The sequence below is a fragment of the Rattus norvegicus genome, chromosome 14, assembly GCF_036323735.1.
Source record: "Rattus norvegicus strain BN/NHsdMcwi chromosome 14, GRCr8, whole genome shotgun sequence".
Taxonomy (NCBI): Eukaryota; Metazoa; Chordata; class Mammalia; order Rodentia; family Muridae; genus Rattus; species Rattus norvegicus.
The window spans coordinates 8407639-8422956 of NC_086032.1; positions in this window are offsets into that span (position 1 = coordinate 8407639).

The window sequence follows — 15318 nt, forward strand, 5'->3', positions numbered from 1 at the left end:
AAATAAGCAAACCATGAGACTTTAAAGGAAGCATCCTTCACATGATGGACATATGTAAGTCACATGATGGGATGCTTATGTCACATGATGGGCATGAAGTCACATGATGGGCATACATAAGTCACATGATAGGCATGCATACATCACATGACGGTCATGTGAATTTCCATTGTATCTGCTCTCTACCTTTCACTTAGAAAACTCATGAAGCTTTTTTTCTAATTAGATATACTTACTTTACATATGATAGTACACTGTCCCTGTCTTCAGACACACCAGAAGAGGGCATCGGATCCCATTACAGATGGTTGTGAGCCACCATGTGGTTGCTGGGAATTGAACTCAGGACCTCTGGAGGAGCAGTCAGTGCTCTTAACTGCTGAGCGGTCTCTCAAAACCCCTCATGAAGTTTTAAAACCTTTAAATTTTATTTTTTGAGATTACAATTACAGCATTTCTCCCTGCCCCCTCCTCCCTCAAACTTTCCCATATGCCCCGCCCCTTTCTCCCTCAACTCCTCTCTAATTGTTACTGCATCCACATACATATATGTGGATATGCAGACATTCCTAACTGTAACCTGCCCAGCCTGCCCACGGACTGTCCTCTCTCTTCCCCTCATCCCCACTGCCTTCTGCTCTCAATTTGCCTTAGACCTGGACATCCTCTGGGAGGATGTACTCAGTGTCTTCAAGGATCCTCCTGTTATCTTTCATTGCTGGTGCCTTTAGTGTGGCTTCTCTGCACAACGAATAGAGTCCAAACCCTAAAACCTGAGAAAGATCCTGAGATGATCCCAGCCTTTCAATCCTGCCTGTCACTTGCCTCAGCCACTCTGGCTTATTTAATGCAGGTTGGGAACACCATGCACCCTCTCCTTCATCAGAACTTTGTTTTTTTTTTTTTTTTGTTAGTTTTTTTTGTTTGTTTTTTTGTTTTTTGTTTGTTGTTGCTGCTATGCTTGTTCAAGGCAGATCTCTTCCTGTGTCTCCTGTCATTAAACCTCTCTTTGCCTTGCCTTTCGGACTCCTGCAGGCCCTTTCCGGCTGGGTAGATTCCTTCCTGAGCAACTCAGACTGGGTGTCCAGAGGAGTGGAGGGTGGAGCTTGTCTTCATCACTTCTGCATCTCCTGGTATCATCCTCAAGCCTTGCTTAATATTTGCTGAAAATATCAGATGAGGGAAAGGCGGTAAAGTGGATAAATAGGGAATTGTCTACCAAGCAGATGCTAACATTTTACAAAGCAACTAAAACACAACTCTGGACTCTGCTGCAGCTTCGAGACAGAGGAAAGTGAAGAGAGCCCAAGTGAAACTGGCCCCACCCAGTCGGCTCACCTCTCCCCTTTTATTTCTGTCCTCCGATGGTAAAGAATCTGCACTTACTGCTAAGTTAGCATTAAAAAAAGCTCGGATGTTTGGTACACCAATACCCAGAGAAAGCAGGAAAATCAAAACAGTGCCTCGTGCTTTTAAGTAGAATTTAGATTTCTGGCTAAAACTGTCCCATTAGAAAAATACTGGACTCACTTTGATTTAGTCTTTGAGATGGCTGGGGAATTAAACAACAGACCAAAGGAACGGCCGATCACCACAATGGACTCATGTGGCTCCAGGAAGGCCTTCGGCTCAGCACAGTGCTGCGAGTGTCTTGATTCAGAGCTTAGGGCTCCTGTGGTGTTTTCCTCTTCAAAGCTCTGTGCAAACATGAGCAAAGTTAATCTAATTAACTTATTAGCTTTTTAAGCTAGTAGTACCAATTAGTCACCTCATCAGACTCTGGCTCTGGTCTCGCGGCACAGTGGATAGCTTTAAAGAGGCTTTCATGAACATCCCCAGGAGTGCAGCCCGTGGCATTTGCGTGTGTTTTCAAGAGAGTAGCAAAAAAGAGCCATGTGCAAGGCAATTATGGGGAATCCTCCCTGGGAAAGCCTTAGCTGCAGCGACCACGTCCACCTCCCCTCTCCAGAAAGGAGATCGCACACTAAGCTCCATCCCAGAAGCACAAATCCATCCCTTAAGCCGAGTCTAGGGAGACGGTACAAATTTCACACTCTTATTCTGGATGCTCTTGAGGGGGAAAGGCCTGACGAGTCACAGGGACTTACAGAAGGTCTGGCAGTTTGGGTGGTATTTCTTTTAAAGGGTGGGGAGAGAGAGGATTCAAGCCATGTGTAATGAGAATGGTGATCCCAAAACACAGCCCCCCCAAAGGAAGACTTCCAGAGAGACAATGGGGACGGGATAAATAGAAAGAAAGTTATAAATTCATCTATTTGCTCTCCCCGACCTTGCTTTTACTCTTCTTCCCCGCAACTACCCTGGGAAAGGCACAATGCCTTCCCCTGTCACAATATTGAGAAAAATTGAAATGGGGAAAAAAGACCACCAGATGCTTGATTGTCTCGCTCGTTTCCACATAATTAGCTGAGGAGAAAGGACCTCTGCATGGTTTCATTGCACTGAATGAACTTGGGTATCGTTACACAGTAGTGTGTTTTATGATTCATGCTCTGTTAGCCTGTGGCTTTTTCAAAACGGCCGGCTACTTTATCACTGCCGGCCAAGCTCGGGCCCACCACTTAAAATGCAGCAATGCAAAGTTAACTGTGCATGACAGATGTCCGTGAAATTGTTTAACACACACATACACGCTCACACAGAGCACAAAGCTGGCTCGGGTCCTCTCAATGTCCTTATTAAACTGAAATGCAAAGTAAAAGGCTAAAAACGGGGGGGGGGAACCTCAAAACTGCAGTCACCACCCTCACCATCTCGCCTCTGCCATGGCGGGGTGGGGGTAAGGGGGTGGATATCTCAAAACTGCCCTCGAGGCACCTCCGCCATCTCGGGACGAGCCCATCCCAGACTCTAGGGATCTTGGGTAGGTAAGTTTGGAATGTCAAAAGGCCTTCTAGAAATAATTAAGTCACAAGGAAGGCTGAAGCCTGCAGGTCTCTGAGAGCTGAGCAGGAAACCGAGAGTTAGGGCTTATTTTTTTCTCTCTCTGAACTGCTGAGGGCTCTGAGTGTCTTCCCACCCCCTAGTCTAGTCCTGAGCTGTGGAAAGCAGTGTTTTGGTGTGGTCCCCCATCTTTCTTTTACCTTGGCACCTCCTCTCTGTCCCCACACTCTTTTGTCTTGTTTTTGGTTACAGTAAGCTCACTACACAGCCTTGGCTTCCTATGTAGAAGGGGATGGCTTCAGGCTCAGAGAGAAGCCCGGTTCCCTCTGCAGTCTATGAAAGGACACCCCATTTTTTGGATAATGGCAAGCAGGGGTTGTCCGTTTTCTCTCTCTCTCAAAGCTTTGAGACTCACTCATGCACCAGAGAGGTGTCTAGTATGGCATTCTCTAAATACCATGACGGCGGGTGGGGGCTTTATCAGCAGAAATTTATTTCTCACATTTTGGAACATTGAAGTCTAAGATCAAGGTGCCCATAAGGTGTCTTCATACTAGGACTCTACCCGTTGCTTTGCAAGTACCCGTCATCTCCCTGTTTGTGTGACCCCAATTTTTGACAATCATAAACCAGTCAAGAGCAAAATGTGTTCTTATTGAAAAAAGGCAAGATGACCTACTTATGGGCTGGGACAGAACCATGGGGAAATGTGTCATATTCAGATGCTCTAGAAATGCTTGCAATAAAGAAGCAGAGGAAGATACACTGCGTAGAGAAAGAAAATAGCATTTGAGGTGATATACACACACTGTAGCAACTTAGCTTTCCTGCTCTATTCTCTCTCCACTTTCCTCTTAGGACACCAAGGAGGATGCGAAGTGTAGGGGCTGGCACATGCGCACACTCACTCTCAGGGGGAATGTGCTTATCTTATTTTGAATTCCTTCAACGACATATATTTGTTTGTTTTGTTAACTACCACAGCAAGTGATAGGTTCCTTATGGCATTTTTCACTCGGACTGTGCCGTGGATGATTCTTCCCCGATTTTTCTCCTAATGCCATAACCCTTCTGACTGAGAGACTGGGGCACTCACAGACACAGACGAGGTTGATTTTCACATACTTTTAATGGACACATTTCCCACTGTTTACACATTGTTGTTATTTATGTAATGTCCTTTTAACATGGGATAAGTTCACCTTAGAAAAATACCTTTTGCTGAGTTTAGAAAATTATGCACTAGAAGCTAGACGTGGTAGCATACGCCTTTAATTCTAGCGCTCTAGGCAGGGGCATCTCTGGAAGTTCCAGGCCAGCCTGGTCTACAAGGCCAGCCAAGACTGTACAGTGAGAACCTGTTTTTTTTTTTTTGTTTGTTTGTTTTAAAAACAATGGAAAAAAGATTATACAATAAAACATTAATATTGGTACAATATAACTACAAACGTGGGTGAGTGGGCTGTGAGGACTTTGAGTTTTCATAGCCTTCACTTAAAACTTTTCTCAGGTTATTAAAGGAATCAAAACCCAGCACCACAGCATTCCGTTCTGGAGAAACATGAAGACTCATACTAACAAAATGGTTTACTCTTGAGGAGAGAAATAACAACCTATGTCAGAGCTCCTCTATGCATATGTGTTTGTGTATATGTTGTATTTGAGAACTATTTGTGTGTGTTCTGTGTGGGAGTGTAAGACTGTATACTGTGTGTGAATTCTGAGTATTTATAGATGCCTATTTTGTGCCTATAGGAATGGTGTGTGTTATGGGGGTACACTGTGTGTGCTGGATGTGGGGGGAGACTGTGTTGTGTACTGTGTGTGTGGGCCAGGTATGAGTGTAGAAACTGTGTATGTGTGGACTGTGTGTAGACTGTGTGTGTAGACTGTGTGTGTGTGTGTGTGTGTGTGAATGTGTGTGGACTCTGTGTGTATGTGTGTGTATGTGTGTGTGTGTGAATGTGTGTGGACTGCGTGTGGACTCTGTGTGAGTGTGTGTGTGAATGTGTGTCTACTCTGTGTGTGTGTGGACTGTCTCTCTGTGTGTAGTCTGTGTGTGTGAGTGAGTGTGTGTAGATTGTGTATGTGTGTGTGAATGTGTGTCTACTTTGTGTGTGTGGACTCTCTATGTGTGTGAGTGTGTGTACTGTCTCTGTGTGGAGTGTGTGTGTGTGGACTGTGTATGTGTGTGTGAATGTGTGTGTGTACTCTATATGTGTGTGAGTGTGTGTGTGAGTGTGTGTGTACTGTGTGTGTGTATGTGTGGCTGTGTGTGGACTATGTGTGTATGTGTGGACTGTGTGTGTGTGGACTGTGGGTGGCCTGCTCAACATTTTGGTGGATGTTTCATTCCCACCCCTTTTACTACGACCCTGGTCAGACCACTTTTATGCCTGTGACAGCTTCATGAAGCACAAAACACGGAGCGGTACATGGCATGAAATTGGCAACAAAGCCCAGCAAAAGGAGGAACAATTCTCCGGCAGGATGTGCTCACAATATGGCTGATTGGATCTGGAAGCAGATGCCAGCAGTGGGTATTGTCCTGGTGACTGAAAAGACATGACCCCCGAGAAACCCAAGACAAGGAGGCTCTCCTCCCGAACCAAGGGGGAGGGGAGAAGAGGTGAAAGCAATGAATAAATCAGGCAGCGAGAACCGGGGGAGAAAAGAAAATGCTAAAGAGGATTCTTTATGGGGGAAAAGGGGGCAGTTCAGTATGCAACCCTCTCCCTCGCTCTCCAGCTAGCTGAACACTTTCTCAGACAATGGCTTTTTAACAGATGGGAGAGCCCGAGAAAGAGGCCAACTTTTTGCCAAAGGAGAATCCCTGTTTGTTTAGTCTGCTGCTTGGGCAGGTGTCTGCAGAGAGTGACCTAGCAGGTTGAAGTCTTCCAAACCAGTTTCACACAGGGCAGCCAAGACAGCAGAGGCAACTGGTTTGACTGGGGAGCACTGGGGCCGAGTCTCTGTGGGGCTTGTTTAAGAGTCTTGGGGAAAAGAGCTGCTTGAATATCACCTCTAAGTGCCCGCTCCTCCCCCTCCCTGCCCTCTCCCTCCATCTCCCGCTAACCCCCGCGCCCAAATTGTTGAAGAGCTGTCCATCAAGTGAATGGTGGCCAGGCGGTGGGCATGGACTGCAGCAACTGCTCTCAAGCCGGACTTCGTGCTTTAAGCCCTTTAAACACATCAGGCCTGAAGGGGAAGTGTAATCCTGGCTTATCAAATGAGCTCTCTGAAGTCGGTCAAGTCATAGAGAGGGCACTGTGTTGTACGGCACGTTTGCTGGACATCTCATCTCTGCCTTGAAAAGTTTTGGCGCCTAGTAGCATCCAGTGTGGTGTTGCCAAGGAGGTAAACCAGAGCTCTGGTGGAGGAGTGTCTGGGCTCACCCTTCCTCAATGAATCTAAGGCTCTTTCAGGGCTACTCTTGAAGCAGAGTGGCTTCACACATTTCTCCAGGTTAAGATAGCCCTTATAGAAGAAAAAACACACGGTCTGCTCTGCAAAGGGGCCTTGGAGAACTTACATGGAATAGCCAAGGAATAGCCCGGATTGCAAAGGGGAGGAAGCTGCAGTTGCCTGTTTATAGCATGCAGTGCCATAGTACCTGTCCAAGGAGGACTTGGGCTGGGTGGGCGGTGGGGATTTTATATTCCTCTATCCAAAAGGTGCACGTCGTATGGCCCAGGAGAGAAACCCTCCACTCATCCACTCTCTGCTACCAAGAATCTGCAGGAGGCAGTACAGCCTGCTCTCCATGTGCCTTATAAGGTACCGAGGCTCAGAGGCTCGAACCCAGAGACTGTGCATGTGAGGCAAAGGCTCTCCTACTGAGCTGCATCCCCAGCCCTTCCCCTCCTTCTTTAACCACTTTATTCTTAGCTTAACAAAGGGCCCCCGCCATGTGGGCCAGCGCTTGTTTCTGCAAGGTTGCTGCAAGGCTGAAGCTTAACACTCAGGGGCTCTGGTCTCAGGATTCCAGAAGGCAGGGCGGAGTCAGTGAGTCAAGGGCCATTCATGAGACAAAAGCCACTTTGAAAGGACTGGAGAGAACAGTCACGGATTAGGAAGCGATAAAGGAAATTACCAGCCTCTCGTTACATGCTAATATCAGGGTCTAATGCTTTGTTTCTCATCAATCTGCCGAGATATAGCCAATCTTATGAGACTTTAAAAAAGCATTAGCTTCTATTGCCTAAACGTATCAAATTTCCATTTAAGAGCTTTTAAATATATTCAGTGTTTTTGACATGAAAATTAAGTGTCTCAGTGTCCTTATTCTGAAAGCCCGTTAGTCAACACCTCCCATGTGTAAAACCTCAGGCTGGAAGCCTCGAAAGAGAGTGAGGCTCTCTGAGTCTGCCTTTTCCTTCCTCCTTGGTTTTGGCTCAGATCAGCCGTCACAAAGGATGGGAGTAGTGGAGTCCGGAGATCCACACCAGGAACAACACTAGAGCATTTTATAGCTGGATTTCGTGCGACTCTCAACATCATCTGTGATTATGAAGAGCAGCAACAGTAACGATTGCAAAGCTGTGGTGGTGGGGATGGAAACATTATCAAAGGGCTGCCTTAATAATCATTTCCTTCAGGAGGCCAGGGGCTGGGGCTGGGGGATGGCTCAGGTGGAGAAACGCTTGCTCTGCAAGTTTAAGCTATCTGAGTTGAACCTACATTTAAAGAAGAAGGTAGGTGTGGTGTTGTGTGTTTGCATCTATTCCCAACACATGTGAGTGGTGGTATATGAATTGGGGGACAGATGGGATCTCTGGGGCTCCCTGGCCAGCTAACCTGGTTGACGTTGAAAGTTCTAGGCCAGTGAGAAAACTTGTTTGAAAAAGAAGAATGAAAATAGAGAATGTTTTCTGGATTCCATGCTTACACACACACACACACACACACACACACACACACACACCATACACAGACACACACGCACAGACACACACGCACACAGATACAGACACATACACACATCTAGACACCTAGATGTAAACACAGACATAGATACACATACATACATACACACAAACATACATACAATTACATTTACATACACACAGATGTATACAATACATACAATCACACACACATACATAGACACACAAAATACACACAGACATACATATACATATATATACACGCAGAATATATACATACACACACAAACATGCAGACAAACAAAATTTTCATACTTATATACACATAGTTACACACAGGCAGACACAAAGACACATACATGCAGATATGCACACATACATGTACATATCTACACACAGAGACATACATACATACATATATACACAAACACACATACATGCATATAAACACACATACCCGTACCTACATACATAGATATACATACAGGCAGATATATACACAAAGACACATACACACAGGCAGACACACACACAATCACATGCATACACACAGACACACACACAGACATACGGACACACACAGACACACGGACACACACAAGTTCTAGTGTCTTCTCTGTTGCTGGGATACAAACTCAGCACCACTTCCTGCTCGCACTCTGCTTTCTGACTGTGGATCCAACACCAGCAGACAGCCCTGTCCCTGCTGCCGTGGTTTCTGCACTTACTGCCTTGGCTTTCCCATCACTATGGAATACTTCTCTTTGACCTGCAAGGCAGCATAAGCCCCACCTCTCTTAAAATGCTTCCTGTCAGGCACTTGGTAACAACATGAGAAAAGCAACTAACCCAGTGTGTAAAAATTACAGGGACCGTTTCAATTGAGAAACGCACTTTAGGACAGCCAGCAGTGAGGTACAAGGTGGCCACACCATCATGTATGTAGTTCAATGTAAGGACCCATTGTGGTTCAAGGCACTCGTGTGAATGCAATTCCTCACGAATGGAAAGATTCCCCTAGATTTCTGCAGGGCAGACAATGGAATTCCTACTCTGTGAGGTACGTGGGTTGTCTTTCAATTCTTAGTTACCACAAAGACCAAGAGTCTGACAAACTAGTGCCCTTTACCAGGTGTCAACCATTAAACAAAGCAAAGCAGAATAAAACAGTTTAGGTTAGGTCTCTGTACTTCTCAACTGGAAACTGGAAAGGAGCAATGTTGAGCATCCAGTCTTGACCTACACTCTCAACTCTGTCCTGCTGCACAGAGGAGATGGACACAGGGGTCCCTCTTGGTGCCGTGCAAACCCTCTATTCACTCTCAGTGGGTTGAGTGAAGGAATGTGTGTCTGTTCTCCATCTACCAGACTCTAAGTTTTACCATCTCCCAGGATTATTGGCTTGAGTTCATTTTTCCTTGTCTTTTAGAACTGGGTGCTGCACATGTTAAACAAGCGATCAGCCTTGAGTATGGGTTTAGACAGAAAAAGGCCCATGCCATATTGGCGGTAAAGTTACTGGTGGCACATTGAATTTTTTACTCATAGGAAATGGCGCGTTCCTCTCAGCTTTTGTTTCCTGTCATCGTGCATATTTTCAGAGGCAGGCCCAGGGCTGGGCCACATACAACTCTTTATGCTGGGATGTCTGCTCATTCTGCGTATACTGCATACAAATTATAGTGGCGGGGATGGTGGTAAGGACCATTTCAAAACAAAATGTTATGGTTTGCTCTGTCCACCATATTCACAGAAGGTACCCATTCAACATGTAATTTTGGAAGGTTCCTGGGACCAGAATGCAAATAATCCCAGAGCAAATCTTCAGGAACTTAAAAGTTGTCATTGACGCTTTGCCTTGACTCAGATCATGTCCAGACCCCCGAAGCTCAGGTCTTGGGGTTCACCACTGTTATTCTGAGAACACGGTCAGTTCATTCTGACACCTGTACCCCTGACGAGCAAAAGTTGTGAGTGGGACAGGACAGAGAGTGAAATGGCCCATGAGTCCTTGGTGACCGAACTCACCCAAAGACGGGGCAGTGTGGCAGACTTCCCAAGGATCAAGACACCTCTTGTGTCTCACTTCCTTATGTTCTTTCTCATGCAGTTCTGATACACCTCCATCGCAGATGATACACGTCATGGAGTATTGATTACCAATACTCCATGGTTTCAGGGCCAACCACTTCACTGAGAAGAAGCCCCTCCTGTGACTTCCAGGGTAGAGGCTGTTTGTTCTCCAGTCATGACTTCACTGCCTCAGCCCTCTATCCCTTGCCCTGTGTGCTGGCTACTCTTATGCCAACCCTAGCTAGAGTCGTGTAAGAGGCCAGAACCTCAATTGAAAAATGCCTCCACAGATTGGGCTGTAGAAAAACCTACAGGGCATTTTCTTAATTAGTGACTGATTAGTGAGAGGGTCAGCCGTTGTGGGTGGAGCCATTCCCGGCCTGGTGGTTCTGGGTTCTATAAGAAAGCAGAGGAAGCAAAACATGGGGAGCAAGCCAGTAAGCAGCACCCCTCCATGGCCTCTGCATCAGCTCCTGCCTTCAAGTTTCTGCTCTGTTTGAGTTCCTTTTCTGATTTCCTTCCTTGAGGAACAGTGATGTGAAATATGCCTTCCTTTCTTTTTCCCCCTTCTCCTCCTCCTCCTTCCCCTTTCTTCTCCCTTCCTCCCTCCCTCCCCCCTCTCTCTTCCTTCCTTTCTTTCTGTATTTTTATGTTTTGTTTTTGTTTTTTTGGGGTTTTTTTTTTTTTTGAAACAGGGCTTCTCTAAGTAGCCTTGGCTCACTCAGTAGACCATGTTAGCCTCGAAGTCACAGAGATCCGTCAGTCTCTGCCTTCCAAGTGCTGGGATTAAAGGTGTGCTCTACCACTTCCCTATCCCAAGATGCTTTTGGCAATGGTGTTTCATTGTAGCATTAGAAATCATAACAAAAAAAATAAGAAGAAAAAAGAAAAAGAAATCATAACAAAGCCACCCCCACGTGGTTTGGGACACAGCCTGGAAAACATTAAATGCTTAAGTATTTTGAAGTCTGTAACATGTGTGGTTCTTTAAAAGTATCTTTTTAAAGATTTATTTTATAATTTTATGTGTATGAGTTTTTTTGTCTGCATGTTGTATGTGTCTATCATGTACGCACCCAGCGACCTTGAAATCTAAAGAAGGCGTCAGATCTTGTGGGACTGGAGTTACAAACAGCTGGAAGCTTTCACTCACATGGCTGACGGGAATGAAATCAGGGTCTTCTGTAAGAGCAACAAGTGCTCTTAATCACCGAGCCAGCTCTTCAGCCCCGTGTGAATGGTTCTCAAAAGCCAAGGGCGCAGGGGAGGCTTTCTCTTGCTTGAGTTTAACTGGGTTTGTCAGCAGCCTGGCACTTAAATGTGTGGCTCCAAGTTCTGAAAAGTGTGGACAAGGGAGACTCATCAAGAGGTGCCGTGGTAGATGGTGCGAGAAAGGCAGCCTGGAGAAAGCAGCATTTAGCTGAAGCTGGGATCCAGTGGACATTGAGTCTCAGCCCTGCTGGCAATTTGACTAACCCATTTCAGGCAACACGTTACAGAGACTGTAAGTTGGGTTATGCAACATGTAATCATTGTATTTAATTTTTAAAAATAAAAATAATACTTGTTCTAGAAAATAGGTAATATATAAAGTAAGTAAATCTCTCTCAAAGTAACTCTGAAGTTCCCAGTATGACCTCCTTTCCTTTTGAGTTTTTTTTTCTCATAGGTATATCACTCTACGTGAACACAAAACCCAGACGCTATTGCTGATGCCAAGAGGTGCTTACTGACAGGAGCCTGGAATAGCTGCCCCCCTGAGAGGCTCTGACAGAGCCTGACCAATACAGTTGCGGATGCTCACAGACAACCATCAGACTGAGCACCGGGACCCCAATGGAGAAGTTAGGACAAGGACTGTAGGAGCTGAAGGGGTTCTCAATCCCATAGGAAGAACAACAATATCAACCAACCAGGCTCTCCAAAGCTCCCAGGGACTAAACCACCAACCAAAGAGGACACAGAGGAGACCCATGGCTTCAACTGAATATGTAGCAGAGGATGGCATTGTCTGGCATCACTGGGAGGGGAGCCCCTCAGTCCACTGGAGGCTCAATGACCCAGAGTAGGGAAATGCTAGGGCACTGAGGCAGGAGTGGGTGGGGGAGCACCCTCATGGAGGCAGGGTGAGGGTGCAGGGGATAGGGGGTTTGAGGAGGGGAAACTGGGAAGGGGGATAACATCGGAAGTGTAAATAAATAAATTAACCAATAAAAAATGAAAAAAAAAATTATAGTATTCCACAGTCTCTGTCTGTTCCCTCGAGGAGTTTTTTTTTTTTTTTTTTTTTTTTTTTTTTTTTTTGAGCTGGGGACCGAACCCAGGGCTTGGCGCTTGCTAGGCAAGTGCTCTACCACTGAGCTAAATCCCCAGCCCCCCTCGAGGAGTTCTTTAGCAGCTTCCTGACCACTGCCAGGACAGCAATCACCTTCACTTTACTTCACAGCAGCGCAATGGATAGAGGGTTGACCTTGTTTTCTGTTCTTCCTTCTCTAGGGAAGGATAAAATGTAGGTAATTTATTGAGTCTAGAATAGGCACAGTCTAGTGTCATTCTGCCCTGTCCTGTGGCTCTACTAGTGTTTAAATCCTAACTGGTTGAACATCACTGCAACCTGGACACATTCCCTACTCAGTCTTTCTTCTTCTCAAGTCATGCTTGAGGATTCCTACTCCTACATTAATATCTGGGAACCCTGGCTTCTTTTTCTCAGTATTTATAAATGTCCTTTCTGTCTGTTCTGTGGGTGCAGCCCACATCAGATATGGACCTCTGTCTGGTCCTAACAGCCTCTGTTGACTGTGTGGTGTCAGGATAGGATTGGGAGCATCCTGAATGTTGGCCCAGGCTCTGACATAATCTTCTACGGCTGATATGAACTTGGGCAAGCCATTCTGTTTTCTACTGCCCTTCTCGGAACATGAACCATCCAAGTTGGCTCTGCCCTCACTCCCCTTCTTGATGGAAGCCGCTCAAGGCAGTGTGTGCGCTAACGCTTGGACCACTGACTTCCAGAATGAGTTTAGCGTGAACTGAGGTGTTACTAGTTCCTGCTGATTTCTAATGCTCACTCCAGAATGTCCCTCGACAAACAAGACAACGCATTGAGGAAGCAACCTGCTCGTGCCTTCAGCATGGCTAGACATCTTTAAACACAGAAAAATTCTCTATATAATTTTTGTACCTACCTTCTCTTTTAGTCTACCGCCTAAATAATAAATAATGACTCACTGCAAAAATACTGCCCAGTCTTGAACATACCTCTCCTGTGACTCTTGGATGGTAAGATGAAGGGAGCCTGCGTTTTTAATCAGTAGGCAGCTGACTTAGTTTATGGCGGATATGGAGTTACGCTCTATTATCTATAGTGTGTTGCAAATAAAGCCCACGAAAGGTTTTAGGTGATTCATTGGGTGGTAATTTAGGCCCATGCATATTATTATTGTTAATTAATGATAATAAAAACCATCCAAATGGCGGAACAGGGAGAGGCACCACCAAGTTTGATGGACTTCCCTGAGAAGCTTCCAGCTGCCCCATGGATCCCGGGGCTCTGTCGGAACAGTTTTGTTGACTATTTCCTTCATCTCCGAAGCGGAGGCCTACGTGAGTTATCACTCACTTCACGGGTAGCTGTCTCTTCCCCCGACACCCCTAATTGTAAATTACGCCATCGCAACCTCTACAGCAGCGTTTAATAGAGCCGAGTTTATTGCCTTCCATTTTGTGAAAATTAATTACGACTCACATTCTGACCCTGAAATTAAAGGGTGAGCACTAAATCGTGTACACAACAATGGGAAATTAAGAGAACATTCTTTATTATGGGAATAATGAAAGCCAGGGACACTTATTTGTTTTCTCTTAAGGCACAGAGAGAGAGAGAGAAAGAGAGAGAGAGAGAGAGAGAGAGAGAGAGAGAGAGAGAGAGAGGAGGGAGAGGAGGGAGAGGAGGGAGGGAAAGAGGAGGGAGAGGAGGGAGGGAGGGAGGGAGGGAGGGGGGGAGGGAGAGAGAGAGAGAGAGAGAGAGAGAGAGAGAGAGAGAGAGAGAGAGGAGGGAGAGAGAACTGGATTTAAGCTGGATGTTGTTCCTTCATAACTTGGGCCAGTGACACACAGAAGTCAAAATGCAATAGTATTTTAATTAAAAAAACTCAAGGACTCCTGTCTTACAAGCAGGGCACCGTCCTGAGTGACCGATAGTGTGACTGAGGCAGCAGAGTGCTCTGCCGAGAGCTTGGCTTACCTAGAACACAGGAAATGTTAGGGGATAAAGCCAATCCACATGGGTAGAAATGATGCCCTGACGGCATAAATGACGCCCTGGGTTCAGCGGCTTCTTTGGATGCTTCCAAGCCAGGAAACACTCCGAAGGAAAGCGGAAAAATGGCAATTGCTTGAAATATATTCACCCTGAATGCATTTCTGAATGTATTTCTCATGTTAATCTATGTTTAGCTGTAGATGTGTAAGGGCAGCAGCCACACGCATGACCAACTTCAAAGGCACTACAAACCTTGCGAATGCCGAATGTCCTTCTCATGACCTGTCTCCACTCACATATTGGAGAGATGCCCCTAGGATTATAATATTAGGAGGAGCGGTCTTTCAGGGGTGAGCCGGTCATAAGGGGGAAACCCCTTATAAAACAGACTCCGCTCCAGAAAATTATCTATCAGGTAAGAACACAGTGAGAAAGTGGGTCTTTCCAAGATACTGAATTTACCTGTGCCTTAACCTTGGACCTTTTCTTCAGACCTGTGGGAAATAAATTTCAGTTGTCTATAAGGAGCGTAGCTCAAAATATTTTGTGTTGGCAGCCCTGATGGGTTGATACAGAAAGCCATTTTAAAGAACATAATTACATTTAATGCTCGCAATCACTTAATAAGGAAGGTAATCGCACTGCTTGGCATTCGTCACCGACACAAACCTAGACACATCTGGGAAGAAGAAATGCTGCCATCAGAGTAGCCTGTAGGTAAGCCTGTAGGTAAGCCTGTAGGGCATTTTCTTAAGTAGTGATTGGTGTGGGAGGGCCCAGCTAATGGTCGGGGATGGCTCTCCTGAGCAGGTGCTTGTGGGTTACATAAGGAAGCAGGCTAAGTAAGCCATGAGGAGTGTCTTAGTCAGGGTTTCTATTCCTGCACGAGACATCATGACCAAGAAGCAAGTTGGGGAGGAAAGAGTTTATTCAGCTTACACTTCCACACTGCTGTTCATCACCAAAGGAAGTCAGGACTGGAACTCAAGCAGGTCAGGAAGCAGGAGCTGATGCAGAGGCCATGGAGGGATGTTTCTTACTGGCTTGCTCCCCCTGGCTTTCTCAGCTTGCTCTCTTATAGAACCCAGAACCACCAGCCCAGGGATGGCACCACCCACAGTGGGCTGGGTCCTCCCCCTTGATCACTAATTGAGAAAATGCCTTACAGCTGGGTCTCATGGAGGCATTTCC